Source organism: Melanerpes formicivorus, unplaced genomic scaffold (assembly GCF_026170545.1).
Source record: "Melanerpes formicivorus ecotype bairdi unplaced genomic scaffold, bMelFor1.0.p_v2 SCAF_119, whole genome shotgun sequence".
Lineage (NCBI taxonomy): Eukaryota > Metazoa > Chordata > Aves > Piciformes > Picidae > Melanerpes > Melanerpes formicivorus.
In genome coordinates, this window is record NW_027142471.1 from 710,958 (window position 1) to 724,682 (window position 13,725).

Here is a 13,725-nt window from a genome sequence, read left to right on the forward strand (position 1 = left end):
CTGAACAGGGCTACAGGGGAGCTGAGTAGGTACTTTCTAGAAGAGCCTGTGATAACAGGACAAGGGAGAATGGCTTGAAACTACAGCAGGGTATATTTAGTTTGGACATTAGGAAGAAGCTCTTTACTGTGTGGATGGTGAGACACTGAAGTAGGTTGCCCAGAGAAGTTATGGATGCCTCACCCACAGGGCTTAGGACCAGGCTGGGTCAAGCTTTGAGAAACCTAGTAGCAGGTGTCCCTGTCCATTGTAGGGGGCATTGGAACTAGATGATCTTTAACATTCCTTCTGACCCAAGCCATTCTATGGTTGGGTCATATTCCATCAGAGACTACACAAGGAGGGGAGAAGCTGAGCCCAGCAAAATAGTTCTGAGAGCACTGTTAGTGCTGCAGTTGGATCAAAACCTCCCAGCAGAAGCCCACCTGTATGGAACCATGAATGGCCATCAGAGAGAGGTAGGGGAACAAGAGTCAAAGGTTAGAGCAATGCCCATCTCCTGACACTTGGTCCACAAATAAGCCCTCAGGAATGACCCAGGTGGACATCACCTGCATGCATGGGATACCACAAGCACCTGAGCTGAGTCTCCTGACTGCAATGACACGTGTCTGCCCTGGAAACCCTTGTGGCACTCATCCCCAAACTTCAAGCCTGCCAATGGGAAAGCATGTGGCAGAATACAGGAAATGAAGCAGCATCAAAGCAGGAAACAAGGACAGAGGCAATCCCACCAGTTGGGATGGTTTGCATTTGTCATGAGCTGCTCAGAGAATTCTTCCTTCCACAAAGCTGCCTCTGGGCCCAAGGCACTGCAGCACTGCTATAAAAGGCAGCTCAGCTCTCTGCTCTCTCATCCACTTCTCCCATCTCCTCCTCCTTGGGAACCAGGTGAGTCTGAAGCCTCTGCTCCTCCTTCAACATCAGGACTCTTCTCAACCTATCTCTTCTGATAAGGGCTGTCATTCCCAGGACTGGGAATGACTTCACCTCTGAGAAGGAAGAGGAGAGAAGGTCTTTAGAAGAGAGAGGCTGGGACTTAGTTCAGGTGTTTCAAAGGTTTTGAGTTAGGCTGTGTATGCAGGAAAGAAGTAAAGAGGAAAGTTGTGCCTACTGTGGGTGGGTTCATGGCTGCTCCTCTTCTGTCCCCATTTTCTCCTTCCTTCTTCTCTCTCCCAGGTGCACCTCCAGCCCCAAGACATGTCCTGCTGCAAGCCCTGCCAGCCCTGCTGCCAGCCCTGTGGCCCAACCCCACTGGCCAACAGCTGCAATGAGCCCTGCTGTGTCAGGTGCCAGGACTCCATTGTCGCCATCCAGCCCTCTGCTGTGGTGGTGACCCTGCCAGGACCCATCCTCAGCTCCTTCCCTCAGAACACTGCTGTGGGCTCCTCCACCTCTGCTGCTGTTGGCAGCATCCTCAGCTCTGAGGGAGTGCCCATCAACTCTGGGGGCTTTGACCTCTCCTGCATCACCAACCGCTACTCTTGCAGGCCCTGCCGCCCCTGCTAGAACAAAGACCAAGCACAAGATTGTCCAAGACCTCAAAACACGGTGCTGAACAGAAGATAGAGCTTCAGACCATTGTTGCCTTCATCCAATCTCCTAGTTCCTTTTACTGTCACTGTCACCCAATGCCAGTCTACTGGGGACCTCTTAATGCCAGCATCCTGGCTGTTGGCCTTGCTTCATCTGCAGACCAGGCAAATGGACATTCTGCAACAGCCCCACCCCACTTTGGTGGGTGAAGTCCATGGTGCTCCCTATGAGCCACCTCCTTTTCTTCTCTAGACTCATTAAAGTTGTGCTGCATCTGAGCCTGTGCCTAAGCATCCTCCTTCCTTCCTTGGGTGACCCCTCTACTCTGCTCAGGGCAAAAGGTGGAGGAAAGGGAGGCCAGGACCCCTGAAGGGATTTTGTCACTTGGCATCATGGTCAATTAATTTCCTGCTTTCAGGAATGAACTGTTGGCCAGCAAGGCTGAGGGATGCTCAACTGAGTGTCTCAGTCTCACTTAGCTCCCTTGGGCAAAGACCTTAGCAGCTCTCTCACAGCATTCTCTCCTCTGCCCAACCACACTTGGTCTATGTTACAGCAGACAGGCACCTTGGGTATTTGAAGGAAGCAATGTAGAAAGCAATTGGAAGTAGAACTGGGAGCAAAATGGAAAACCCCTGGATTGAGTGAAGAGTTCAATGGAACAGCCCAGAGACCCAAGGGACACCAGAAATTACACCACCACTAAAGAAGAAACACAGAAAGGGAGTGATTTAAAGCTAAGAAGACCAGCTCAACCCACAGTGCCAGAGCCAAAATCCCCCTGCCCCACTAGACCTCCCCTTCTACAGTGGCCATGATGTCCCTATGGCATTCCATGCCCCACTGGCTGGTTCAGATGACTAGTCTGACTCTGGCTGCTCCCTGCTCCCTCTCCTGGCTAAACCCAGGATATTTCCTACCTCTTGTTCTGTACTCTCTACATCATGTCTTACGCAGCTTGTTGGTACCACTTTTCATGTTCATGCATAACCTGTCTGACAGTGTTCATGCTGATGTCTACCCCTTTACCACAAGCCCATCTCTATGTTACATCTCTTCCCTGATGGCCTGAGGTATCTTGGGCCCACCGAGCAATGAATAATTCACTCATGTTGTCAATCAAAATCTACCAGAGCACTTTGATATCAGTAGCCTGATCCATCTGCTGGTTATTTTGATGCACTTCAGGGGCCCAACTCTTGGCTACATGGACATCCACATCACATACTTTCACAGCCAAGTTCTGTATCCAAGAAACAATATCTTGCCATAACACGCCAGTCCAGTTGTTTTTACACCCACTTTGTCAGTTGCTCTGCTTCTATTGCTGCAACAACCCCCACAGGGCATTTGCCACCATCCAGGATGTGGGAACCCAAAGGGAGTAGCTAAGGGAATGTTGTCCTGAAGGGACAAAAAGCCTCAAAAATGCTCTGAACCAGACAGTGGGGCAGGAGCCAGCAGGTCTGGTTTTTCAGGAAAATGCCCACGTTGCCCGGGCTTGTCTGAACATGTCCTGGAGCCCAAATGGGCCAGGTGTGTGTGCCTTTGGCCACATTTGGAGAAAACTCTTCCTATAGGTTACAGTGTCAGGGGTTTATCTCTCAATCTGTGTTGTCAGTGCCATTATTGTCTCAGGAAATCTGTAAGTACCAGCCCAAAGAGCCAGAGCCTTACCTTGCAGTTGTCCAAGCTCTGGGAGAAATCACAAGCCTTGCTTGGAACCCAAGCTGTGTTTCAGCTTACTCACTGTATAGCGTTGTAAAGCCCAGGAGCAGACCAGACATTCTCGCCGGGCCGAGAGGCAAAACCCTGGAGGAGCTGAGTCCCTGGCACAGTTTCGTTTCATTGGAAGAAGCGATGTGTGCCGCTGTGAAGACTGCAGCTGAAGAACCACTTTTCTACAAAGCTTTCAGCTACAAAGCCTTCAGGAATACATCTTGAATGAGTCTCAGCAACAAGCTGCAGACACCAACAGAAAGTGAAACTCTGCTCCTGCAGCTTCCACGTGGTCAACGCCAGTTTGGTTTTGATTAAACCCCGACATGTGCTACGGAGTGCCAGGATCAGTGAGGAATTACAACATCTGATTTTTATAAGCATCTATTTCAGGTCTGTTGCCCTAGGGAACTCTGGAGTTACCCCCCACCCCCCCACCCCCCGCCTTGTGGGCAGTGTCTGGCTTCATTGCCAATGTTCCCTTTCTTCTTCACAAAGTGCTGTTTGTTGTTTCTGGATTTTTGTACATATTGTTTAAATTGTTACTTGTTCCTGCTGGGGAGATAGCTGTTTGTGGTGGTGAGAGAAGGTTCAGTTCTCCCTCCCCCACAAAGAAAGAAAACACAGCTGACTCAGTTGGAGAAACAAAATGAATTAAAGCTGTATTTACAAGCAGGATGAAATGCAGTGGATATATATATACACAATATATAAAGTATTTACAATATATACAGAAATACACAGCAAAGAAAGTAATACAGAACAATACTCCCTCCTCCAGACAGAGGAGGGCTCCACCCCCTGCACCCCCCTCTCTCCCCCTACCTCCCTTTTTTCCCAAAAAGGGTTAGAGAGAGAGAAAGGCAAATATTAAGGAGGAAATTCTTCTTAGGCTCAAAAGCGCATGCAAGGATTAGTTTTCTTATCTCAAGGTTAACATGTCCTGCCGCTGTTGCTCAGAAGCAGACAGGCTGAAAAGACAGAACAGACTGGAACAGAGTTAGACTCAAACTAAACTAAAACTTAAAGTTGCATTCTACCAATCTACCAATGAAATTCGTTTAGACCTATCTTTGTTTGTCATTCTATACCAAAACATTCCACCAGAGTGTTCCAGCACTGTCCCTTTCTTAAAGACACAGCCTAAAATGGTCACACTGTTCCACAACTCAATATTTCCAACCAGTAAATAGGTTTTATTAACATTTCCACGGGATTTTTTTGTGATTAATAAAGTTATTAATATTTTTATTAATCATTCAGCCTATTGAATATCATCAGCTTTATACAATCAAAACAAATGCATAGATGTCTTTCATGTCTATGTGGGAGCCTGGGATGTGATCCCCCAGGGAACAGTGCTGGGCCCCATCCTCTTTAATATCTTCATTGATGATCTGGATGAGGGGATTGAGACAGTCATCAGCAAATTTGCAGGTGACACCAAGTTGGGAGCAGATGTTGGTCAGTTAGAGGGCAGAAACGCTTTGCAGAAGGACCTCGACTGATGGGCAGAGTCCAATGGGATGGCATTCAACAAATCCAAGTGCCAGGAGCTGCACTTTGGCCACAGCAACCCCATGCAGAGCTACAGGATGGGGTCAGAGTGGCTGGAGAGCTCCCAAACAGAGAGGGACCTGGGGGTGCTGATTGATAGCCACCTAAACATGAGCCTGCAGTGTGCCCAGGTGGCCAAGAAGGCCAACGGCATCCTGGCCTGCATTAGGAATAGCGTGGCCAGCAGGAGGCCACACCTTGAGTCCTGTGTACAGTTCTGGGCCCCTCAGTTTAGGAAGGACATCAAGACACTTGAACGTGTCCAGAGAAGGGCAACAAGGCTGGGGAGAGGCCTTGAACACAAGCCCTGTGAGGAGAGGCTGAGGGAGCTGGGATTGTTTAGCCTGGAGAAGAGGAGGCTCAGGGGTGACCTCATTGCCCTCTACAACTACCTGAAAGGTGGTTGTAGCCGGGGGGGGGTTGGTCTCTTCTCCCAGGCAACCAGCACTAGAACAAGGGGACACAGTCTCAAGCTGCACCAGGGGAAGTTTAGGCTGGAGGTGAGGAGAAAGTTCTTCAGCGAGCGAGTCATTCGTCATTGGAACCGGTTGCCCAGGGAGGTGGTTGAGTCATCGACCCTGGAGGCGTTCAAGAGGAGATTGGACGTGGCACTTGGTGCCATGGTCTAGTCATGAGGTCTGTGGTGACAGGTTGGACTCGATGATCTTTGAGGTCTCTTCCAACCTTAGTGATACTGTGATACTGTGATACTGTGAAGTGATGTTGTACCTTGAATCATGGGATGGAAGTAAAGATAATGAAATGCTGTATCTTTGGAGCAGATGGGGAAAGTGATTGGGCAAAAAACCACCTGTTAAAATAAAGACAAAACAGTGAGCTTAAGGGGGATAGGCTATGGGAAAATTAATTAAGCCATCTACAAACTTCTCAATAAATAGCCACTGGCTTAGGAGTTCAGGGCTATTTTTGGTCCAGCTGCAGCCATGGCCACCTCCTCACACCCTGATCTGTCAGTTTGTCTTTCAGCTCACCATGGTGGCACTGGCTGGATCAGGACCATTATATTTTTCACAATTCTTATGAAAAACTCCGCACCAGGAGTCAGCTTAGAGATAAAGAATTGGGCATTTTCCTCCATCAGCAGTGTCTAAAGCCAGATGTATGGCTTTCACCTGCACCAACTGACTCTACCCACCTTCTCCTTCAGCAGTTTCAGCAGCTTCTGGTAACTGTTCACTCTTCAGCTGACATGTGTTGATGATTTACTGTTTCAAGCTTGGTTGTACACAAGTTAAGAGCCTCACAAAGTCTCAGAAACAGGATGGGCTGGCAGGTGGTTTGACGCTAAGGTAGCAGTGTACTGAGATAATTAGTCCTGCAACAACAGGTAGCCCTGGAACACCATGCTGAGGAGATATACCCTTGAAAATTGGTATTGCTTTGAAAAGTCAGCCAAAACTGGTGCCTTGATCTTGGAATGCCTCATTACAATATCATAATAATGGGGAAATTCTCCCCTAGTTAGCAAAGCCCCTGCCAAAATAAGCCACTTACCCTTGCAGCATGTGCAGGGAGTTCAGCAGGAACTGCATCTTTAACATCACCAACAGAACAAGAGGACACAGTCTCAAGCTGTACTAGGGGAGGTTTAGGCTGAACGTTAGGAAGAAGTTCTTCACAGAAAGAAAGATTGGCCATTGGAATGTGCTGCCCGGGGAGGTGATGGAGTCACCATCACTGGAGGTGTTTAAGAAGAGACTGGATGAAGCACTTGGTGCCATGGTTTAGTTATTAGATGGTGTTGGGTGATAGGTTGGACTTGATGATCTCTAAGGTCTTTTCCAACCTGGTTAATTCTATTCTATTCTATTCTATTGTAGTCTAGTCTAGTCTAGTCTAATCTAGTCTAATCTAGTCTAGTCTAGTCCATTCTATGAAGGGAGAAGGAAAGAAAGACACCAATGTCTGGTTCCCAGGTGCTGACAGGAGCTTAGCCAATGCATTTATCTCTATAAGTAACTGCTGAGAACTTCAACCACTGTGCAAGCTCTGTACAGCTACCATCTGGTGCTTTCCAGTGCGGAACTTGCAATAGAACAAACAACTCTGTTTGTCAATTGGCTTTTACACACTGAGTGAAGAACCCAGAGCTGGGGCAACACTTCTAATAGGGAACTCCACAGAGCAGCCTCCCACCTCAGATGATTTCTGACAATGTGACAGGACCTGTCAGCAGATGGGGCACATTGCTTCTCACTTCCAGCACATTTTTCATACAGTAGGGCCTCTTCAGCAGGTGTCACCTATGGTTGTGCTGGTGCATGCCCTGTATCACTGAAAGGCAACTCAAGGATGCTGCCGACCACAGAATCAAGTCCCACTGTCACTGCCATGTCTCTGTGGAGCTGGAGTTATCTGCTATCATGCAGCACCTTTAGAGATCAGAGCTGGGTTGTGGTGCTTGAGTGCCTATAGAGTTTCTGAGCCTGAGGAAAGCTGCTGTGTGCTTGAGGAAGACAAGGCAGCAGAGAGCAGTGTTGTGTGTTTGGGCACCAGGCATCATCCTGGGACTGCCCCACTCAAGGTGTTGTTGGTTTCACAGGGACAGAAAACTCTGGTGAGTAGCCTGCTGGGGCTGACAATGATATGATCTTGGGAACACCATGGCCCTGCACATGGAATCAACAGGAGCCCTGCCAGATGCTGTGCTGAAAGGGTGACAGGGCTGCAGAGGGAACCTGTCAAGGCAATGACAGATGGCCATTGGCTCCGGAGTGACAAGGGAAGTCTTTTCTAGCATCACAAGGCAATGTCTGAAAGAGGACCTGCTGCAGTGTCCCACCCTTCAATGCCTCTGCAGTGAGAAAGGGATCCTCTGTGCCCCCACCAATTTCCTCACCTAAGCAGTGACTTTTTCCCTCATCAGTCAGCATGATGATTGAAAGACCACCTCAGGGACACAGGCAGTGTTGCAGAAAAATTTAATGAATCTGAAGACAGAAAAGAGGTCACTCCAATTGGAGGTGCCCAGCAAAGAGAGGTGCAGAGGCTGTTGAGAATATGTTTCCTTTTCCTGTGGTACATTTCACATAAGACATATATTGACCTCCATTGTAGATGTCACACAGAACATCTATTGACCTCCCTAGCAAAGGGAGACAGGTTGGAAGGTCCCACCAAGATGGTTCTGGGGGTTCTTACAGCCACTTTGAGTGGAGCAAAAACAAAAAAGGGAAGAGACAACAAGGCTGAGTGGAAAGCAGGAAAGGTAAACATAGGCCTTGTTTTAAGAGAGCTCAAAATACCACCTTTCAAGCTGCCCTTGCAGAACAAGCCACAGGTGACCATCTGCTCTTAAAACAATGGCCCAGAATACGATCTTCTGTCCAGTATCATGTTCAAGGTGCACAGAAGTCCTTGTCCCATGTAGTCACCAGCAGCTCTAGCAGGGGCGGCAGGGTCTGCAGCAGTAGCGGTTGGTGATGCAGGAGAGGTCAAAGCCCCCAGAGTTAATGGGCACTCCATTACAGCTGAGGATGCTGCCAACAGCAGCAGAGGTGGAGGAGCCCACAGCAGTGTTCTGAGGGAAGGAGCTGAGGATGGGTCCAGGCAGGGTCACTATCACAGCAGGTGGCTGGATGGCAACGGTGGAGTCCTGGCACCTCACACAGCAGGGCTCATTGCAGCTGTTGGCCAGTGGGGTTGGGCCGCAGGGCTGGCAGGGCTTGCAGCAGGACATGGCTTGGGATAGAAGATGCATCTGGGAGAGAGGACAGGGAGGAAGCAGGGAAGGTGGGGAAGCAGGAAGCTGTGAGTAGCAGCCTGATGACATTATCACAAAAGAGCTAAGGCCAAGACTGAGTGGGGAGTTGGTAGCCGTGCAGCATCCACAGGGTCTTCATCACCCTGTTAAGAGCAGCGTGGCCCAGGAAGGCTTTCCCTTATTTCAGAAACCAAAAGCTTCCTCAGACACTTCCCTGCCTCCCCCTTAGCAGACCCTCTCCATGCTTCCCTCTTTCCAGACAAGAAGTTCCAAATCTCAGGACTGAAAAGTAATATCTGCTGAGAGCTCCATCAAGGAGAGATCTCATTATGGAAGAGGAGCAGAAGGGGCTCCAGACTCACCTGGTTGCCAAGGAGAAGGAGGCAGGAGAAGCGGATGAGAGAGCAGGACCTGGGCTGCCTTTTATACCTGCCCCTCATTGCCGCCGGACCAGAGGCACCTTGGCAGAGGTAACAATTTTTGGGCAAGTCCATCTTGAATGTAAAGCATCACAGCTAAGGACATGGCTGTGCTTTCATTTCCTGCACTGCTGCCTTTTCATCTCCAGGTTTGTGCCAGTCCCATGCCCAAATGAATGCATCTTCTGAGAACTGGGAGGAAAAGCCCCAGGACTTCCAGGTCAGGAATGCCTCAGCGTGGGCAACAGAGTCATGAGAGGTTCCTTTGAGGTCAGCTGCCCTCTCTGAAACTACAGGAAATGGGAAGACCTGATCCTGACATTAACCCAAATTTGAAAGCACTCCCTCTGCAGAAAAAAGGCACCCAGTGTGTGCTGGTGAGACTCAAAGGGCCAGCTGCTATTCATCCTGATTGTGATGAAGACCTGACAGCCTCACGCCCTAGCTTCAGCATTGGCAGCTTGTGGGGAGCCCTGCTTGTCCCAATTCCTGCCATAGGAACAGGCCACTGCAGCATCACTGCCTATATGGGAGGTGGAACTAATCCCAGAACACCATTTGGCTCCTTAGAAGATGATCAGGCCATCATGGAGTGGTCAAGTCTCCTATGATTATTACTTGCCTTAGTAAGAGCATGAGAGGAGATGCCTACAGATCCCAAGACAAAGTTGCCTCTGGTTGAGAATGTGCTGTTGATACACCCACTGTGGCTGTAGGCATTGTGCTATCTTTAGATTTTGTGCAGTTCCTCTCTTTCCTCATCAGTGAGGTGTAAGGGCAGGAAAAGTATCCCCAGACGCAGCAAAGAACACCTGTAATCTTTCACAGATTCATAGAATGGTTTGAGTTGGAAGGGATCTTGAAGATTATCTAATTACAAGCCCCATGAGATGGCCAGGGACACCCTCCACTGGGCTACATTGCTCAGGGCCTCAACCTACCTGGCATTGAACACCTCCAGAGATGGGGTATCCATGACCTCCCTGGGCAACCTGTTCCAGTGTCTCCCCACCCTCACTCTAAAGAATTTCTTCCTACTCTCCAGTTTCAATCTCCCCTTTCCCAGCTCAAAGCCATTTCCCCTCATCCTGGCACTACAAATCCTTCTCAAAAGTCCCTCTCCAGCCCTCCTGGAGTCCCTTCAGGTACTGGAAGGCTGCTATAAAGTCTCCCTGGAGCCTTCTCCAGGCTCAACAGCCCCAACTCTCCCAGCCTGTCCCCAGAGAGGAGATTCTCCAGCCCTCCAATCATTGCTTTGGCCTCCTCTGGACCCACCCCAGCAGGTCCATGTTCTTCTTGTGCTGGTGGCCCCAGAAATGGATGCATCTTCTTCAATTCCTTTGTGCCTTAGGAAGGCCACTGGGAGGATCTGCTCAATGATCTTGCCAGCCACAGAGGTCAGACTGACTGGTCTAGTGTTTCCAAGGCCTTCCTCTTTTCTGTCTTCGAAGATGTGGGATATGCTTCCATGTTTTCCAGTCATCAGGGATTTCTCCAGGTTGACATGAATTTTTCTTTGGGAATCTGGATGAGTATCACAATTTGATCTCAAGCAAGCCCACCGGAATGAGCCAGGTGCACATCACCTGCATGCATGGGATGCCACCAGCAGTTCATTGAAGTCTCCTTCCTCTATTAAACTGTTTCTGCCCTGGAAACCCTTGGGGCTCTCACCCTGGCACTGACAGGAGACTTCCAATGGGAAAGGATGTGGCAGAATTCAGGAAATGAAAAGGCAGCAGAGCAGGAAACCAAGATGCAGCCTGTTCTTTCTGCTGGGATGGTTTGCATTTGTCATGAGCTGCTCACAGAATTCTTCCTTCCACAAAGCTGCCTCTGGGCCTGAGGCACTGCAGCACTGCTATAAAAGGCAGCTCAGCTCTCTGCTCCCTCATCCACTTCTCTTACCTCCTTCTCCTTGAGAACCAGGTGAGTCTGAAGCCTCTGCTCCTTCTCCTTCAACATCAGGTCTCTCCTTGATGTATGTCTCAGCTGATAGGGGCTGTCCTACTGCATGGCTTGGAGCTGCTTGTCCTGTGATAAGGAAGGGGAGAGAAGGTCTTCATCAGAAAGAGGCTAGGACTTTGCCAAATTTGAAGTGATCAGCCTGTGCTGGGCCAGTAGGGGTTTTGGCTGCAAGTGTTTTACAGACACACTGCTTCTCATGTTTTCTCTCCCCATTTTCTCCTTCCTTCTTCTCTCTCCCAGGTACACCTCCAGCCTCAAGTCATGTCCTGCTGCAAGCCCTGCCAGCCCTGCTGCCAGCCCTGTGGCCCAACCCCACTGGCCAACAGCTGCAATGAGCCCTGCTGTGTGAGGTGCCAGGACTCCACCATTGCCATCCAGCCACCTGCTGTGATAGTGACCCTGCCTGGACCCATCCTCAGCTCCTTCCCTCAGAACACTGCTGTGGGTTCCTCCACCTCTGCTGCTGTTGGCAGCATCCTCAGCTGTAATGGAGTGCCCATCAACTCCGGGGGCTTTGACCTCTCCTGTATCACCAACCGCTACTCTTGCAGGCCCTGCCGCCCCTGCTAGAGCTTGCAAATGTCCTCAAACAAGGTCCAACAAGATCTCAGAACATGGTGATGGACAGAGTATACAGCTTCAACACATCGTATTTAGAGCTTTTAGCCATGGTTTTCTTCCATTTTTCTCTGTCCCCTTCCCATTGCAGCTGGTGTCTGCCAGTGCCAGACTAATTGGGACCTCTTTGCCTCACTCCCTGTGCAGGCCAGGCACCCTGCAGCAGGTTCACCACATCTAATTGGGTGGAGACCCTGGTGCTTCCTGTCAGCTACCTCCTTTTCTTCTCTGGACTCATTAAAGTTGTGTTGCATCCAAGCCTCAGCCTACGAATCCTCCTTCATTTTCTGGCAACACTTCCAGTGTGCTCCATTCCTCCTGCCTGTAGGGGATTTTGTTTTCTGCTCTTGGAAGTGAGAAGACATCTCTGCCTAATACACAGCCAGTGACCATCAGGGAGTGTATTTGTCTGAAGTGTGGAAGGGATGGAGACAGGAAACATCATTATCTAATGACTGCATAAATCCCCATTTCCCCCTTTCCTTCCCTGAGGTCACTCACCAATTAGGATTTCTAAGAGTCACACTCAGCCTATGCAATGAAATCTCCACTAGCTGTGAACCCAACAAATCCATGGGCTTCTGCAGCTCCAGGAGAGCATGCAGTGACCAAAGACAAAGTTTCTGGCCACCACCAATCATCTACAGGCAGACAGAGAAAAGTGGGCAGATGGCTGCAGTGCACAGAGCATCCCCACAGCAACTCAGGGTCCCCACAGTTCAGTGACCATCTTCCCCTCTTTCAGGGTACTTTTTCCCCACCAAAAAGATCTGAGGTTTCACTCTTGATGCCAACAACTCAGTGTGATTTTCAATGGATTTGATGGGGGCTGAATTAATGAGGTGGGAATTATAAAAATAAAGTTATCTTTATTTTTACCAAAAGCCCCACCCCCAAATTAGGTATAAAACTTATTAAATTATTGACAGGTTCTATTCAGGCACAAAATCTACCAGGATGCTTCTGGGCATCTTTAGGAAAAGTTAGAAAAGCCAGGAACACTAGGGAAAGCCAGTGGGAATGAGAGGTAGTACTCACCAGGATGGAGCAGGGGTTTGGCGTTGGTCCCTAGGGTCTCTCTGGTGGCAGGCTGCAGAAACTGCAGGTTTTATAACCCAGTTTGTGGAAAATGCAGCACGATCCAAAGGAATAGAATAGAATAGAATAGAATAGAATAGAATAGAATAGAATAGAATAGAATAGAATAGAATAGAATAGAATAGAATAGAATAGAATAGAATAGAATAGAATAGACCAGGTTGGAAGAGACTTTCAAGATCATCATGTCCAACCTATCATCCAACCCCACCTAATCAACTAAACCATGCAACCAAGCACCCCATGCAGTCTCCTCTTAAACACCTCCAATGATGGTGACTCCACCGCCTCCCCAGGCAGCCCATTCCAATGGGTAATCACTCTCTTTATGAAGAATTTCTTCCTAACATCCAGACTAAACCTCCCCTGGTACAGCTTGAGACTGTGTCCTCTTGTTCTGGTGCTGGTTGCCTGGGAGAAGAGACCAACCCCCACCTGGCTACAATTTCCCTTCAGGGTTCTCAGTAGAGAGCAATAAGGTCACCCTTGAGTCTCCTCCTCTCCAGACTAAGCAACCCCAGATCCCTCAGCCTCAGTATCACAGTATCACAGTATCACAGTATAACTTAGGTTGGAAAGGACCTCGAGGATCATTGAGTCCAACCTATTGACACAGACCCCATGACTAGACCATGGCACCAAGTGCCATGTCCAATCGCCTCTTGAACACCTCCAGGGACAGCGACTCAACCACCTCCCTGGGCAGCCCATTCCAATGACGAATGACTCGCTCGGTGAAGAACTTCCTCCTCACCTCGAGTCTAAACTTCCCCTGGTGCAGCTTGAGACTGTGTCCCCTTGTTCTGGTGCTGGTTGCCTGGGAGAAGAGACCAACCCCTTCCCAGCCACAACCACCTTCAGGTAGTTGTAGAGGGCAATGAGGTCACCCCTGAGCCTCCTCTTCTCCAGGCTAAACAATCCCAGCTCCCTCAGCCTCTCCTCATAGGGCTTGTGTTCAAGGCCTCTCCCCAGCCTTGTTGCCCTTCTCTGGACACGTTCAAGTGTCTTGATGTCCTTCCTCACAGAGCTGTGCCCCAAATGCTTCCCCAGCTTTGTTGCCCTTTTCTGGACACCTTGCAGCATCTC

The 13,725-nt window shown here is 49.3% G+C and overlaps 1 protein-coding gene and 2 pseudogenes across 1 annotated transcript in view; 2 read left to right on the plus strand and 1 right to left on the minus strand.

Moving 5' to 3' along the window:
- The window catches only part of LOC137456212 (feather keratin Cos1-2-like), a 30,479-nt gene extending 21,561 nt beyond the window's left edge, over positions 1 to 8,918 (minus strand). The window contains exon 1 of the mRNA XM_068167513.1: positions 8,899 to 8,918. The gene's annotated coding sequence lies outside the window, so the exon portion shown is untranslated. The remainder of the gene's footprint in view (positions 1 to 8,898) is intronic.
- LOC137456181 (feather keratin Cos1-2-like) lies at positions 759 to 1,814 on the plus strand (annotated as a pseudogene).
- Positions 8,919 to 10,751: 1,833 nt separating the features above from the next.
- On the plus strand, positions 10,752 to 11,799 carry LOC137456198 (feather keratin Cos1-2-like; annotated as a pseudogene).
- Positions 11,800 to 13,725: the final 1,926 nt, after the last annotated feature.